The 16,895-nt window shown below is 41.5% G+C and overlaps 1 protein-coding gene across 1 annotated transcript in view; it reads left to right on the plus strand.

Annotated features, from left to right (window-relative positions):
* Positions 1-360: 360 nt before the first annotated feature.
* TMEM108 (transmembrane protein 108) overlaps positions 361-16,895 on the plus strand; it is a 291,266-nt gene continuing 274,731 nt past the window's right edge. Inside the window, exon 1 of the mRNA XM_070391148.1 lies at positions 361-527. The gene's annotated coding sequence lies outside the window, so the exon portion shown is untranslated. The remainder of the gene's footprint in view (positions 528-16,895) is intronic.

The raw sequence follows: 16,895 nt of genomic DNA on the forward strand, positions 1-16,895 counted from the left end.
GAGCTTGAGGGGATGTGGTTCTCAGTGTTTTGGAAATAACATTCACATACCAACTTATGAGTAATATTTTCATTAATTTTATTCTATAGTTAGTATAAATACTATATTTTAATTTCCATTATTATAATCTCACCAATAATAGGAATAATATATGTGTGATTCAGTTATAGTTATTTTATGGGCCCAGCACGCTTCCGCTGCGCCACTCTGCTCCCTAGTTATAGTTATTTTAAACTGCAGGAAAAAAGTTTTTGTTTGCATAAGGATGCTCTTACTGTAGTTATAAAGCAAATGTAAAAGTTGATTTTTGTCTATCATCTGCACTCTCTTGTTCTTTGCAGCATGATTCACAATAGCCAAGATATGGTTACAACCTAAACGTCAACAATGGATGAATGGATAAGGAAAATGTGACTTATACAGAATGGATAACAACATGTGTTATATACAAACAATGGAATATTATTCAGCTTCCCCCATAGAAGAAAATCTGCCATTTGCAACAACATGGATGAATCTGGAAAACGGTATGTTTCATGAAATAAGCCAGTCACAGAAGGACAAATACCACATTATTCCATTCCTGTGAGGTATCTAAAATAGTCAAGCTCATTGAAACAGCGAGTAGGAAGATAGTTGCCAGGGACTGGGGGCAGGATGAAATGAGGCATTGCTATCCTGCAGGTAGATGGGTATGTTCCACAGGTCTGCTGTCTAACACTGTCACATGTTCAAAGACAGATAAAAATGGAAATCCTGAGCGCTTTTTTGCTCTGGTATTATTTTCATTTAAGGCCAGAAGCTTCACGTCGTATGCCTCCTTTCCAGAAAAGTAAAATCTGCTTGGGAGGGGAATGCATTCTGAGGGGTGGAGAGTCCCCACTGCTCCAAACTCCCACAGACATTTAAGACATTTTTAAATTTTCTCAGGTGAGACAGGAAATGAATTGGGGCCAGTCACAGTTGCTGATATTCAAGTGCTGTTCTTTGCGAGACTTGCATTTAGCATCTGTCAACTAAGGGCCTTAAAACTCCTTCCAGCCAGCAGTTTGCTGGGTTATGGTCCATGAGAGCTTTGACCTGGCTGAGGAGGAATGACGCAGAGGCACATGTGGGTCAGCAATCTGGGGCTTTACAGAGGCGCACGTCACACGCATCTGACACTATTTTTAGGAATGTCAGCCTTCACACCATTGTTCCACATATGATAGCCATCTCTATGTCTGCGCATATTCCTCTGATGTCAATGACAGTCTAAAATTAAATCCCTTTTCTTTTGGATTTACTGTTCTTCTGATGCCACCACTGCTGTGCTGCAAAAACAAAAATATGTTACACAGATTTATTTTTAATAATTTCCTCAAGAGAGAGGTCAAAGGAGCTTTTCTGAGCAATTCCTTGATATCTGATTCTGGGGGTAATTTTTCTGTCTCAGGTGATGCCAGCAACATAGACACTGCTCTGTCACATTTTGTGGAATGAATGGTTGTCCCCATTCCAGAGTATCTGTAATGGGAATAGATCCCCATCTGTCAAAAGTGATTGGATGCCATTCAGCAGAAAGACAATTTGATTCAAGCCCTTTTTTCTCTCTCTACCAAGCAACTAACCAGTACCTCCCTCTAATTCTGAGAAATGTCATGGTGTATGAAGAGATCATGAACTTTTTAGTCAGCAAATTGCAATTTGAATCTTGAAATTGCCACCCGTTGTCTGTGGCCACTTAGGAGAACCACTCTATTTTTCTGAACTTCTCTGTTGAATCATAAAATAGGGTTGCTGGGAGAATGAAGTGAGAGACTATACAGTGTGTAGATGATAGGGTCTTGGTCAAGTATGTTTTCTCCCTACTCGTTAGCCCATATTTGAGAAGTGCTGAGTGACAATGTCAATGTAAGTGGTGGAACAAACAAAACCCAGTTGATAACTTGCACATTAATTCATTGAATCGTTCATTCAGTTAGTACACATCGATTGAGTGTTTTCTTAGTATTGTCCTGAGAGCTGGGAATTAGACATGAGCAGGACTTGGATCCTGATCCCCCATTCCCAGCCCCTGCCCTGGAGAAAGCGAAGGGCAGATGCTGTTCAGCAGTCAAGCTCAGAGGTGTAAGTGCTGAGCAGATTCAAAGCCAAAATAGCACTGATGTCCCGAGGCCATTTGTGCTGGTCAGCGTCCTCAGAGCCAGCCCTGCCCAGGCCCCGCAGTCTCCTGGTGACGACATAGTACCACTGTTTTGCTGACGGACAGACATAGGGTTCCTAAGATGAGAGTGACTTACTGCTGCCCTGGCTTATTGAATGGACTGTGGAAAAGGCTGAGACTTCCTTCTCTTTTCAAAAGTTTTTGAGGGCAGATGAGATGACCTCAGACTAAAGCGAGAAGACCTGCTGGGTCTACATGAAATATGTGTGTCTTCTTTGGCAGGCTGGGACTCCGTGGAGGGAGGTGTGTGTGCAGTGTGTGCCTTCACCGGTGACAGAGCAAATGTGTACTTTTGAGTGAACTCAGAAAAAGCAAGAATGCCCTCTTACTCTGGATGCTGCAATTTATACATTCTGTAGGCTGTCTGGTTTTAGAATCATAATTTTTGTTTCAGACCAATTAAAATGTAAGTAGAAGAAAATAATATCATGAGTTGGTTTATAAAGTAAAAGCTTTCCGAGTAAGGAGAGCAGTAGTTTCTGAATGCTGCCTTATCTCTTCATCCCTTCTCTTCATCATTTACCTTGATCCTCAGTGCGCATGCACGAGGTTGATGTGACAGTCTTTGTTTTGCATAGAGGTAAAACTTGGATTTGAGAGGCAAATAATTTGCCCAGGGTTATACAGCTGGTAAATGGCAAAGCCAGGTCTGTCTGACTCTGAAGCTCACAAGCTCCATGGTGCTTTCTGCATGGCACCAGCTCTGTATAATATAAGTAAAATGTGTGTGATATGATTTATAATATGAACATGTGCAAAGTGCCACAGGAACTCCACCATGGGAACAAACCCTTCTCCTAGGGAGGCCATAAAATGCTTCACGAGACAGCCGTCTCATTTTAGAGGCAAAAGTAATGCAGTGAAACTCAGAGAGGCGGTGACTTGCCTGAGGTGACAAAGTGGCAACAGTAAAATAGAACCTGAGGCTCAAACAGTGCTTTTCCTATAAATAAGAACATGCTATCTTATTATGCCCAAAGTGTTGGGGCTTCACAGCAGCTAAAAATAATTTTTAGGTCAACCAGAAAGTAGAAGACCAAAGTTTAATGGTGCTGGGAGGAAATTGGTCCCCAAGCCATTTGGGTTAGCCAAGACTGGTTGCTCCCAAGTGGTAGTTCCTCTCTGCCTTTGATCAGGTGTTAAGGTGGAAGCTGAATATGGCTGTGAGTGGAACATAGTCTGACAGACAATCATGAGTCCACACATGAAGTCCCTTTCTCCTCAATCAGTGTGAATCATTGGTCCCACCAATTTCTCACCCAAGTGCTGGGTATGTGGAGAATAAATCATGCCTTTCTTGAGACATGCCTAGCTTGTATCATTGAGCCTGTGGAAGCTTACCCATGTTTGAAGGCATTTGGGGGGTAGGGGTTGTTGCTTGTTTGAGGAGATATTAATAAAAATAAAGCCAGCAAAAGCAACATGATTGTAATTAATGCTAATAAAGGGAAGAACCAGATTGCTGAGTGCATCTGCTCAATCTGGCTTTTTGAGTAGTTGGCAGGGATTTCATTTTTGGTAAGTGGGAGATAGTGCATCAGGGCTATTACCCATTTCTAATACCCTTACACACGAATAATGATGGCACAGTTTCTGTTTCCAGACTTGGGCAGCTGCCCAGTAGGTTTTGTGTAAAAATGGGATCAAGTGTAATCTGCGTGAGCAAATTGTTCTTGATGTTCTGTACTGCAAGTACCCCTACTGGGAGCCTGTGTTTTGGTTCTCTACTGTCATGTGACAAACTTGCTGAACTTAGTGACTGAAACAACAGTTTGCTATCTTCATGGGATTTTTGGGTCAGGAATTCAGAAGGACACAGTGGAAATGCTTGTCTCTTCTCCATGATGTTTAAGTCTTTGTTTTTGTCTTCTCCTGCCATATAATTCTTTGTTTTTGTTCATCAGATCATTCTCCATTGAATTCTAGGGGACATCTAACGGGGGCATGCCATTCCCTGGGAATTAGGAGGAGGCATCGGGAAAAGAGAGGAAGGAAGCCATGGGATCAGTGTAACCCTGAGCAAAATAAAATAAACACTACACTGAATTGTTTAATGAAGGGAACAATATTGGGCATCAATTTCTAACATTTGGTGGAATTAGAATATTGGTCATCCTTGTAGTTGGGGGTGTTGAGTAATGGCTGGAAGAGAGGCTTGTAGGCCACTACAAATGCTACTCACTCATCTCAGTTGTGTGTTCTGTGAAATTCCATCTGTCTCTCAGTTATGATTTGTCTTTTTATTTATTTTTTATTTTTTTCTCACTTGTGATTTGTACACTTCTCTAATGTTATACTTTAATCTAAAAGTTCACCCCCAAATTCCAACTCAGTGTGTGTGTGTGTGTGTGTGGCCTTTCTGTAAATAATTATTAATGAGAATTTAGACATTTTACCTGACTAATAATGTAGATAAAAATGAGAGAAAAAATAAGGATTTCAGTGGTAGGAATTGGCAGGGGGGATTGTTAGTTTTATGCCAGGGAAAAAATTATGATGACAAACCTCAAAGTGGTTGAAATGTGATGCAGGGGAACTTTTAAGTATGGATTCTTTTCCTCTCAATTTTCCTAGGCCTCTCTGAGCCCTCTGGTCTCTGCAGAGGAGTGAAGGTGGGATGCTTCTGGAATTCCCATTCTTGTTCTAATCTCCCATCTACTCCGGGAGGTGCTTTCACATAGTCTACTTCTGTGACTCTTTGATATATCAAAAACCTGCAAGACTCTGAAAGACCATTTGAAAAGAGAGGAAGATGTACAAATGACCCAGGAGAGAGGCCACATGCCTTTCAGAAGTCCCACAAGAAGAAAATTACAGCTAGTCTTTTGAAACGCTTATCCAGGCAGGGTTTGGTGACTAAGAGTGGGGGTATTTGAAGAAGATGGCTTGATTTCCCACTGTGAGGCTCTCTGGAAAAAAAAAAAAGACATTTTGAGCTCAGCTCTGACATTCTACACTTCATCTATTATCTCTGGTCGAGTGAAATCCCTTTTACAATGTTCCCAAGTACAGGAGCTAATTGCAGTAGTTCCCCCATACCTTTTTTTTTATGATTGAAACTTAAAGAAACACAGTGTGTTTGTTATACTGATAATCAAACAGTAGTTGGTCTACTTTACAAATCTATTCTTTCATAGTCAAAGTCATTCATGTTATTCAGTAAGATGCCTCACCCTAATTAATTCTCACAGCTCATCTTTGGTACTTTTATCTTTAAGAGTTTTATTGGCTAGATACTATATTAATTACTTATTGCTATGCAACAGCTCCCACCCACCCCCAATTATTTATTTTGCTCACAAATCTGAAATTTGGGTAGAGGTTGGCAGGTATAGTTCATCAGCTGGGGCTGGATCATATACTTTCAACTTGACTGGAGGCTGGATCATATACTTTCAAGATGACCCACTCAGATGACAGGCAAGATGATGCTGACATTTTTATGATCTAGCACTGGAAGTCATAGTGTCACTTCTGACGTGCCCTATTGGTTGAGGTAGCCAAAAGAATAGATCTACTCAGATTCAAGAAGAGGAGACTTAGACTCTATCTCTTGATGAAAGGAATGACAAGGTTCTAAAAGAGCCTTGGGAAACGGGAGATACCGTTGTGGCCATCTGTGGAAAATACAATGTGCCACATATGTTGAAATAGTGACTATCCCAGAGGATTAACAAGATGCTCATCAAACAAGAGTGTGTCTTTCCACATACATTCATGAGAGAATTTCCATGCCAACCACCAGAAGGAGGAAGTATCAGAGGACTACTGTGATCTCTCACGCTACACTTCCTCATCCTTTCCTCCCCAAGGAACAAAGTATGGCTAATTTCCAGCCATTGCGTTGAAACTCAGACCTGGCTGAGTTTTCCTCCCATGAAAGAAAGGCTGAGGCAAATACGTACAATAGGTCATTGGAGCTTGTGCTTCTTGTCTTCACGTGGAAAGAAAACCGAGCGAATCCTGTATTAGCAGGCTATCTTTCAAATTCCCTTCTATCTGGATGGGTAAGTTAGGATTCTACGGACCCCTAGATCGGAATGGGGAAGGAAGAGGGAAGGATTTACCATGCTTTTCATACAACCTTATGAATATTAAGGCAGATATTCAGTGCTTCTTGGCTCCTTGTTGTTATTTACCAATCGATTAAGAACCCAGGCCACATAGAGGGCATGATTAGCATCCTTAAACTTCCAAAATGTATATAACTAAAGTTCAAGCTATGGCTCAAAATTACTCACTTAAAGGCAATGGAATGTGGAATAGACTACAAAGCAAAGATTGTACTGTTGAGCGTGTGTTGAAGAGCAGGAGGTCATGTTAGAAAAAAGATTACAGATTTTATCTAGAGATTTTTAGGAAATTGATCAGTTTGAGCCTTTCTCCTAGCCCCATCCCATCTATTGGCAAGGAGGTCTCAGACACCTTCAGGCTGCTGTCACCCTTTCCCAGGAGCCCCACAGGTTGCCTGAGCTAGATGTCCACAGTGCTAGCCCTGTTGTTGGCTACATGACTCTCCTACTCCACAATCGAAGATTGAAGCGCCCAGAAATTCAGCCATTCAGCCTGCCTTTATGCTCTCTTTTATTTGGGACATTTGGGCATCAAAGTTTTTTCCAACTTCTCCCACTGAGGCTGTGGATCTTGGAGGATGCTTCTTTTATACCCACTTGGCATTCACCCATCTAGTCAGTCAGTCTGTCAGTCAGTCATCACTATGTATTATATGCTGACTGTGCCAGGCATTGTTCATGACACTGGGTATAGGATTGTGATAAAACAGATCTAGTCCTTGGCTTCATAAAATTTAAAACTATAATAGAGGAAGAAGACAAAAAACCACAAATAATATATAGACCCCCCCCCCAAAACTGAATAATATATAACTCAAATTGTGGTAAGTTCTCTGGAAGAGTTAAACAGGGTACAGAGAGACAGGGTCAAGGTGAGGCATCAACCTAAATAAGCCCAGCATCTTGTCTTATTCCTGCTAAGTTTTTTGGTGGAGCTACATTCCTATTTTGTTCGTGCCCTATATTGAATAATAACAACAACAGTAGAACCACTAATAATAACAATCCTTAACACTTATATAGCACTGACTATGGCCCAGGCACTTTTGTAAATAATTTTCATATGCTAACTCATCTAACTTGGCATTGGTTAATGGCCTAGATAGCACCAGAATTTAAGGTCTGCTATCACCTGTACGTTATGGTCTTGTTCCTCTCTTCCCATCACAAACACACACAGACCCCCGCCCTCATCTCCAGCAGCTTCTCCCTGCAGCCCAAGAGGAGTCTGAATGAAGAATGAAGCAGCATATCCATTTGGTCTGTAGTTGTGATGGCTGACCTCTTCCTGGGGCACTGCTTCTACCCTGGTATGTGTCCTGCACAATTCCGCCACTCCCTGTTGCTTTCTTCTTGCGCGATGTTCCCAGAGAAGTGCACAGATGCAGCACTGATCCACCCTTTCAAGGAGACATCTCATCAATATGTAGCTGGAAATGAAGATAACTATTGCAAGGATATGGAACACGAAGTTGGAACATTTGGGTATCAAAATTTGGAAATCTCACAGGAGAGATCAACTTGGGCATACTAGTTTTCTAACATTTTTAGAAGATGAATTATTTTTAAGTAAAATATTATTTGGAAATTCCAATACATAAGACAGGTAGAGTGTGAGTGGAGACCCATGGTCCAGCTCTACCTTTCTCATCCTTAGATTGTCCAAGTCAGCTACGAGGAACTCGGTGGCTGTGTAGAACTCAATTTTCAAACACTGCACTTGGCAATAAAGAGCAATTATGAGTAATTGAGTAGAGGATTGACATTTTTTAAAAGTGTATTTTAGGAAATTAGTTTGGCAGTAATATACAAAGATAATTGAATGGGGCAAAATGAAGTTGAAGACTCTAACAGACTGTTGTTAATCTCCTCATTCGAGGTGATAATATTAATACCTTGTATGATCTGATAATTAGAAACCTATCATGTATATTACCTGTTCTCCCCTACAACACTGCCATGTGATATGCAAGAGGAATGTCACTATCTTCACTTTATATTTGAAGAAGATTCATTCATGAGGACCATATGAAAATATATAACTGAGAACTATAGTTTGAGAACCCTAATAGTTCTCAGTTTGTAAGATAAGTTCCTTCTCATACTTCCAAGGTAGTAGCTCTCGGGTGTAGACCTGAAAGAATGGAACACAGGACAGATCTATTTCAATAGAAAAAGAATAGTTGATCCAAAGTATTATTTCCCAAGATGTGTTCTTGGGAGGTTTATAGATATAATCATGGGTGTTATTTGGAGAAACTGAATCTTCTTCAAATGAGGTTGCAAAACACTGGATTCAATTTATGTTTTTAACCATAGTGCTGCTCAGAGATTTAATAAGCAAATGTGCATTAGCTCTAAGCAGGGCATAGAACATAAAGAGTTGCCCACACTTTTTTTTTTTACATGGGGCTGTCTTTAAGGATATCTCACAGAGTTTAGTAAGGTTCTAAGAAATGAATTTTGGGAAACAGTGGTCTAGACCAGGGTTGACAAACCTTTTTTAAACATCGTGATACTAAATATTTTAGGCTTTGCAGGCCATATCGTCTCTGTCTCAACTACTCAACTCTGCTATTGTAGCAGGTAAGTAGCCATCAACAGTGGGCAAACAAGTAGCTGTGTTCCATTAGGGATACTGAAATTTGCATTTCACATAACTTTCATGTGTCATAAAATATTATTTTTCTTTGAATGTTTCCAACTATTTAAAAGAGTAAACTCTATTCTTAGCTCTTGGGCTATATGAAAGAGCCAGCAGGCTGGATTCTAGGGCTTTGGGCACAACCCAAGAAGGACTGGATGCAGGGCGGGAGGATGTATGCAGAGATAGGCATGAGGTTGAAGGTATCTGTGGTTTGAGCAGAAGAGGGGATGGTGGTGAAGGCTGGCCTTCTTGCCCTCAGAATGCTGCCTAGGGCTTAGCACTATTGTAAAGGATAATGCTGTGAGAATTCCAGTTCATTTCAGCTTCCTGTTTAGCCTGGACCATTTACCTGTGGCAGCAACATTTAGGGTAAATTCAACACTAACTCTCAGTCAAAATTAATGACCAAAACAACAGTAGCAAGGCGGCTCATTAACTCTCTTGTCTGAAAAGAAATTTGTTAGCCATTGTTTGCCATCTAGCTCCTTGGTGAACCTTTGGTGAACCCTTCTTAACAGCAGGCCAAAAATTGTATTTTGGCCCTCACCTAAGGATCTTGGTGTTATCACACTATTATATGACACCCATTTATCTCAAGGCATTGTGTGAAATGAAATGAGTTATTTGTTAGTCATACTTTCTAGTCCTTCCAACCTAATTGTTGCAAAAACCTGGACATACACAATGAATTTTCAATTGAAGCAACAACTTTTACTCTCTCATTTTTCTCACCTCGGCCTCATTTGCCAAAAAGCAGGCTGAAAAGGATTGAGGACAAAAAAGGCAGAGAGAAACATTTTGCCACCCTACCTCTCCCAAACTCGCTTCTACCCCAAAGGCTAACAGTTTAAACAGTATTCTCCCCAAAAGGGTCAGTAGGCATTTATCCTTTTAAAAATATTTTTTTCTTATTACAAAACTAGAGGCCCAGTGCACGAAATTCATGCACAGGTAGGATCCCTAGTGGCTACCCTCTGCTGGCCGGGGCCTCCCTTCCCCTGGCTGCTGGCCAGGGCCTCCCTTCGCACCTGCCTTGGCCTGGCACCACCCACTCACCTGCTCCACCATCCCTCCCATGGTCCTGCTCTCATCTGGGCCCATCAGGGCCAGCAACGCCTCCACTGCCGCCCGCTGCCAGCGCTGCGTTGCTGACGCCTGCCATGTTCTATGCCACTCCCTTGTGGTCAGTGCACATCTAACTCCTGGTCAGTCGAACTCCCACCTATAGGGACAATTTGCATATTAACCTTTTATTATATAGCATAAATAAATGTTCATGTCAAAGACTTTCAAAGGAACAGAGAAGGAGAGAGAAAGAGAAGAAAATCCACTTTAACCCACCACCCAGCTATAACAGCAGTTGGTGTGTTATTCTTTATCTTCAAAGTTTTTTGAAGAACATTTAATAAAAATGAGCCTATTCTGTACATACTGCTTCAAAATAGAATTTTTTTTCACTAAATGAAGCAATTTTCCAATGATGGGTTATAAGCATTTTGGCCTAAATTGGTACTTCTCAAAGTTTCTTCCACAGAATACTATTTCCTTGGGCAATCGATATATAATTAGAAAATGGAAGGGAGGTTATGGTCAAGTGCATTTGGGAAATGGGAAATGCTAAGTTAAATACAGTGAAACGGGCTTCTTTACCTCAGGGCTTCCGAGTATCTTTAATATGTTGGTGAGTGTTATAAATAAATTCTCAGGATGAGGACTAGAGTGTGTAGTGTTTCCCAACTCATTGAACCACAAAACTCTTTTCCCCTCTGAGAATCTCATAAAACTCTCTTCTGCTGCATTCTGGGAAATGCTGGCCAAAATCATTAGGAGCTAAAATCAAACCCTCTCATTTCTCATGGATATTTAAAGCATAATTTTTCCATTTCTAAAGAACTTTACAAAGTTTATTGCAAATAACTTACTTGGAAAAAAATCTAACTGAACTTCTTGTAGTAACTCTTCATATTGTTTTGCCTTTCTCAGTATAATCCAACAGATAACATTTAACTTCAAGGTAAACCAGTGGTAATATATTATTGGTTGAGAATAGATGGTCTACTGGGGAAAATAACAATGTGAATATTTTATTAAAGTTATTTTTGTTTTGCTTTCTTTTTAATAGACTTTTTAAGAGCAATGTTAGGTTGATAGCAAAATTGAGAGGAAGAGATTTCCCATATACTCCCTGCCCCCACACCTGCCCAGCCTCCCCCTTATCAACATTCCCACCAGAATGGTACATTTGGTACAACTGATGGACCTACATTGATACATTTTAATCACCAAAGTAAGGTTTTAATATATTTCAACAAAGCTTGCTTAACATTTTAGTTCTTTTCAGCAAAAGGTCTATTCTGTGTAGCACTGATAAGCACAGAAGTCCACAGTCAGAATATTCTATCCCAGTGGTTTTCAACCTTTTTCATCTCATGGCAAACACAAACTAATTACTAAAATTCTGCAACACACACACACACACACACACACACACACACACACACACACAATTTGCCGATCTGACAAAAAAATAGATATAATATTTATTCATTCACACCAGACGGCTATTACAGTGTTAGCTGTTGTCATTTTTTATTTGACAATCTAAGGGAAAGGAGGTCAGTACCCCTGACTAAATAGGCAGATAATGCATATTTTAAAAATTCTTAAGGCACACCTGTTGAAAATCGCTGTTCTCTCCACGTGATGAATTCCAATCTCAAACTTACCATTAACTCATTGCTGGCATGGAGTGACGCATGGTGCAACAGAGTTTTATTTTCATATTGTCTAAAACTGCTTCTAAGTCCTAGCTCAACAGGTATAAACTTGGGGTTATATTCATACTGGAGGCCCGGTGCACAAAATTCGTGCATGGGGATGAGGGGTCCCTCAGCCTGGCCTGCACCCTCTTGCAATCTGGGACATCCCCCTCACAATCTGGGACCACTGGCTCCTAACCGTTTGCCTGCTTGCCTGCCTGATTGCCCCTAACGACTCGCCTGCCTGCCTGATCTTCCCTAACTGCCTCTGCCTCAGCCCCTGCCGAAGCAGCTTCAGCCGGAAGGACGTCCAGAATGACATCTGGACGGTCATTTGGCTGTCTGGTCTAATTAGCATATTATGCTTTTGTTATTATAGATAGTGTGATGAGATCTTTGGGGAAAAGAGTAGACAGGCCCAACTTCAGAAGGCTGGCCTTGGCCAGTCCTTTTCTGAGACACTTCTTCCAAGTCAAAGGTAGTCAAAGCCGATTAGCAGAGGGGAGAGAATTGGACCCTAAGAGAGCCCGCCTTCAGAAGACAGTAATCCTCTGAAGCAATCAGATTTAGAGACCTGGACTATTATTCAGAAAGTCCGTGAGTTGATTATAAGAATGGACTCAAAGAGCAAAATGAGGTAGAACAGGTAGCAGAGTCACCCAAACAGGTGCACACACCAAGGTAAAAATACAGGAACTCATGTTTGGAGCCTCTCTGAGGCCTCAGTGACCTCCAGGGCTCCAATCCACGAATGAGTCCCCATGGCCATGTCACCATGAGGCTTGGCTGTGTAGTTTTTCCTGAGTGAGGCTGGCCCCAGGGGTGAGGTTCTTGTTCTGCTCATTTCCCCAGGTATTTTCCCAATGAATTCACCTTGAGCGATAATGAGTAAGGCTGTTCCTTACTATAAAAAGAGCCCAGTTCACAGAGCTGGAAAACACAGCTGGAAAAATGGTGACTGCTCTTCTGTTTCCTGCTGCCTTAGTAAAACACCTGTCCCAGTTGCTCAGAGCTTCTGATCTCCCCATCTTATCAGCTGGAGCACCTGGGGCATTATTCTAGAGCTTCAGATCTTTAGCCCACGAGTTGCAGTGGGTAGATGGGCTTCAGCATATCTGTGAATTATCTGACAGTATATGTCATATTTTTTGCCATTCACAACTTTCTGTGGACCCTCCAAGGTGTCTATTACTCAAAAATAGATGTAGATAGTAGATAGAAAGAAAAGTCTAGGCCTGCTTATTTCTGATCCCTGAGCTTTTTCTATGGATCAAACAGCTTGACTCTGTGTATGAAGGTATTGAGATTTCTTGTAATTTCTCTGAATCCATTCTGCACAATTAACTTTTCTTTTCCTTGGATCTCTGCCAGCTTGACATTGCTACTTTCATCTTGAAAAGGAAAAAAACCAGTAAAGTGTCTTCGTCCGATGCATACATAAATAGCACTGAAAAAATGTCTAGAGAGTCAAATGTCATTTTAAGTTGTAAAGTGACATCTTTTCTTGGCCTCAGTAGTGTCTCATGCTCAACCTTTCACGTGGAAAGTACATCCAACTATAAAACCGTCGGCATCTCTGTGCTTGTTCTGCCTCCTCCCCTCTTGTTCAGGTGGAAACTCTTGTTTTCTCTCTCACCCATCAAATATAATTCCAAATTGCAGAGGACCTAGGAAGAAAAGGAGAGAGCCAGTGAAGTCAGTTTTTAAAATGGAAATCCTTCAAAATGCTCCAAACACAAAAGCTGAAAAACAAAACGTTTCTCATGAATGTGTTAAATCTACCCATAAATATAGACATTTTTAATTGAAATTAATTTGTTTGGTCTTGAAACAATAATTCCATATTCTGAGATAGCAAAGCACACTAAGTAGGTTATGACCTCAATTTAATGAAGAGAAAAGTGAATCGTGGAATCAGTGTTGCCCATGGATACTCAGTAGAGGGCAGCCCGGCAGGGTCTGGGACTCGGAGTGTCGCTCTCTCAGGCCTCTGGTTAGATCGATGACCCATGCGCTCTTCATGCGTGGTGTCCCTGAGAAGAAGGTCAGTATTGGAGGAAGTGATTTGACATGGATGGTCAACTAAAAGGAAAAGGGCACACAGGAGAGTTCATGGTCTCACAGGCTAGATCCTGTTGTGAGGTCTAGAAAATGTAAATCCTTGGGCAGCTTTCAAGTGATAGCTTCCAAACATTACTTTTCTTCCTCCCCTTAGTTTAGATAAAAGACTGTGATAGTTTTCATTTTTAAAATGATTTCCATGTTATAACGCCATTATCTGTTGTTTGACAGATGTAATCACTTGGTTTAGTGAACAGGACTAACTAGATATTTTCAGGGAGAATTTTTTTTTAATCCTCACCGGAGGATATTTTTTTCCCTGTTGATTTTTTTCCAAATATATTTTATTGATTTTTTACAGAGAGAAGGGAGAGAGATAGAGAGTTAGAAACATCGATGAGAGAGAAACATCGATCAGCTGCCTCCTGCACACCTCCTACTGGGGACGTGCCTGCAACCAAGGTACATGCTCTTGACCGGAATTGAACCTGGGACCCTTGAGTCCGCAGGCTGACGCTCTAGCCAAACCGGTTAGGGCCTCTGTTGATTTTTAGAGATAGTAGAAGGAAGGGGGAGGGAGAGAGAGAGAGAGAGAGAGAAACATCATGATGTGAGAGAGACACATTGATTGGTTGCCTCCTGCACGTGCCCTGACCTGGGCCAGGGATTGAGCCTACAGCCAAGGTACATACCCTTGATTGGAATTGAACCCAGGATCCTTCAGTCCACAGGCCAATGCTCTAACCACTGAGCAAACTGGCTAGGGTTCAAGGAAAATTTTTAAAGTGGGTAATGGCTCGCCTGGCCGGTGTGGTTCAGTTGGTTGAGTGTTGCCCCAAGCACCAAGAGGTTACTGGTTCCAGGTCAGGGTACTTGCCTGGGTTTCAGGCTCGGTCCCCAGTAGGAGGTGTGCAAGCGGCAGCCAATCTATGTTTCTTTCTAATGGGTGTTTCTATCTCTCTCTCCCTTTTCCTTCCTCTCTCTCTAAAGTTAATAAAAACTTTTCTTTTAAAAGTGGGTAATGGTTCAACTTTAAAACACACACCATAGCCCTGACCGGTTTGGCTCAGTGGATAGAGCATCAGCCTGCGGACTAAGGGGTCCCAGGTTCAATTCCAGTCAAGAGCATGTACCTTGGTTGTGGGCACATTCCCAGTGGGAGGTGTGCAGGAGGCAGCTGATCAATGTTTCTCTCTCATTGATGTTTCAAACTCTCTATCCTTCTCTCTTCCTCGCTGTAAAAAATCAATAAAATATATTTTAAAAAATAAATTAATTAATAAATAAAACGCACACCATAGATATACAATAGTAGGATTTGCTGATAAATTCTCTTGACATGTGCAGAGCAAAAATAATCTTGTCAATGATCCCAAAATATATTAGTCCCATTTTTTATTCCTGAACAAAAATTTTTAGATGTAACAAGCATACCTAAAATATCATTGTGTGGTATTCCATTGTGAGATTATACCACAATTTATTTATCCATTTTCCTGAGAATGGACGTTGTGTTGTTTCCACAAAGGCTATTACAGTACAAAGAATGCTGCTATGAATATTCTTAGATGTCTTTTGGTGCCACCTAAGCAAACATTTCTGTAGGGTATATACCTGGAAATGGGATGGCTGAGTCACTAAGGTATATGTATCTTCAGCCTTATTAAACACTGCCAGACTTTTCCCAAGGAGTTTATACCATGCTTGGGCTTTTCTATTTTTAATTATTATAATGGTGTGCCCAAGTCATGAGGTTAGGCCTGCACCTGGTCTTCCTGGCAAGAATAGGTGGGTAAATTGGTATGGGAGCCATTCTGTTTGCCAATTCCTGTTTTCCTTGATTAAATGTCCTCCAGTGATACACTTCTTCAGACATTATTTTTCTTGCCTTGGCCCTGATAGTACAGTCATTTTTAGTAAACCTTTGACCTGTATCGACATAACTATATGCAAGTGGGGTTTAGGGGGCCCAGAAGAAAGCCAGTATCAGGGAAGTAATTTGCATAGGACATACTTTCCCTTGGGCTTAAAGTATCTATATTAAAACTTCTGTGGCGTGTAGTACAATCTGTGTTTTTTTTATTCTTTTTTTAAGGCTATCTAAGTGATGCCAATGTAACAGAATGACTTAACACAGTTAAATGCCAAGCTGGGATTTAAAATACTGATGTTTTCTTCTTTAAAGTTGAATCCCTCTAGGATATTACGAGGATGCAAGCATCTTTGAGGCAGTCTGTCACCTTGTGGCTCCAGAAATTGAAAGCTCATCATGTTCATGGATCGGCACTATTTCTACTTATTAATATTTTTAGTGTCTGCCCATAAATCAGGCACAAAGTGAAGGGCTTTTTAAAAATAGCCTACAACATCTATTCAGACTTGATCCACTCTGCTAAAAGGAATTGTTGAAATCAGCAGGTCCCTCTTTTTCCTTCCCCTTTTCTGGCCTTTCCCTGGATATAGGATATACCTGGGTTTGTTCCAGGCCCATCAAGGACTCCAAAGATTTACCATTACTGGCCTTTGCTTCTGCAAGACTCGTATGATAGTCATCATCTCATTCCTTCATCCAAGGAGAGGCTACAATATTTCAAAGTGAGGAGCGAGTGTGGCTTGTGGCTAAGTTTAGGTCCAGCTTACCTAAGCACTGGGCAATAAAGAGATCTCACATTAAGGGAAATTAAACATTTGCAAGCTCAAGGTGAAGTCAAAGATGATCTGGTCAGTGACCATTGAGGCAGTTGTATAGTATTGAGGGTTTGGGGGATTACATAGACATCCATCCATTTTGCAAGTTAGTCATTTTATACTTATATTAGAGGCCCAATGCATGAAAATTTATGCACTCAGGGTGGGGGGCATTCCTCACCCCCCCGCCCCCGCCCCCATCTGAGTTTAGGCATCCCTCTGGCAGCCTGGAGCCCTGGGGGATGTCCACCTGCCAGCTTAGGCCCACTCCCCAGGGGATCAGGCCTAAGCTGGCAGTCAGACATCTGTCTGGCAGCCCAGGAGCCTTCAGGGGATGTCCACCGCTGGCTTAGGCCCGCTCCCTGGGGAGCGGGCCTAAGCTATCAGTCAGACATCGTTAGCACTGCCACAGAGGTAGGAGAGGCTCCTGCCACCACCACTGCACTCACATCTGTCAGCCT

Source organism: Myotis yumanensis, unplaced genomic scaffold, assembly GCF_028538775.1.
Source record: "Myotis yumanensis isolate MYYU_CA2020_CCGP unplaced genomic scaffold, mMyoYum1.0.hap1 SCAF_14, whole genome shotgun sequence".
Classification (NCBI taxonomy): Eukaryota; Metazoa; Chordata; class Mammalia; order Chiroptera; family Vespertilionidae; genus Myotis; species Myotis yumanensis.